A 1,172-nucleotide genomic window follows, 5' to 3' on the forward strand; every position below is an offset into this window, starting at 1 on the left:
TTTATCAGAGATTAATATGGCTACTCCTGCTTTTTTCTGGTTGCCATTTGCTTGGTATATTTTCCCCCACCCTTTTATTTTTAGCCTGTCTTTATCTTCATTTTTCAGGTGTGTCTCTTGTAGACAGCATATTGATTGATTTTGGTTTTTTATGCAATCTGCTACTGTAGGGAATTGGCCAGGTAGTTGTCTTCCAAATTTGTTAGCATTGGCTTTTTAACACATTCAGAACTACATTTACTAGATATCCTATGAATAGTTATCAATATATACTTAATACTTTAATATATAATTAATATATACTTAATGCTTTTATCTTTAGTGTAATCTCTCATGTAACATTTGTGTTACTTGTCTATTAGTGGCCAATTCTCAGTGATAACTTTCAGGATAAAAACCCCTTGATTTTCATTCAGTATTTTATTCATGTCACTCGAGTGTCATCAGATATTTACTTTTAATGGGATAATTCCACACTAATTTTTCTGGAATAATTTTGGCATAATATATTGTGTTTTCTTATTGCCAATTTCAGATTTTTCTCCTTGTCTTTGACTTTTAATAATTTCTTCAATATGTTTTAGAGTGTTGATCTTTTTTTACCTGTGCTGGTTGAGTTTAGAGTTCATATAGTTTTGTGTGGTTACTGACTTGGTTTTTTGTTCAGGTCTGAAAATTTCTCCCTGATTATCTCTGGGAAAATTGTTTCCATGTCTTTCTTGTTGTTATGGTGTCCTCTGATTCCAATAATTACAGTGTTGTTGTTGTTGTGTACCATTGAGTCAGAACCAATAAATTTCTGATGCTCCTCCTGTAGGTTTTCCATTAGCATTAAATTTTTCAAGAGGGGATTGTTCCTCTTTCTCTCATGAAGCAGAGTGTCTGATGGATTGGTCTTGCACGCCTCTGGATTGACCGTGAAACTCCTTACCACTAAGCCACCAGAGCTCGCTTTAAATGTTACATGCGTATCCCACATATAATGTTATATTCCATTACAATGTTAGATTTCTTAATCTAATACTCTACTTTGTTGGGGATTTTCTTTTGTTTCTTTTGAGAACCGTTTTTTTTTTCCTTCTAGTTCACTTATTCTATCTTTTGTCTACCCAATTCTGTTGATTAGGTTTCTCTTGCTTTTTCTATTATTTTTTTATGCTTCAGATCCAATA

The sequence above is a fragment of the Elephantulus edwardii genome, unplaced genomic scaffold, assembly GCF_000299155.1.
Source record: "Elephantulus edwardii isolate Elephantulus edwardi_28Jun2011 unplaced genomic scaffold, EleEdw1.0 scaffold00147, whole genome shotgun sequence".
Taxonomy (NCBI): domain Eukaryota; kingdom Metazoa; phylum Chordata; class Mammalia; order Macroscelidea; family Macroscelididae; genus Elephantulus; species Elephantulus edwardii.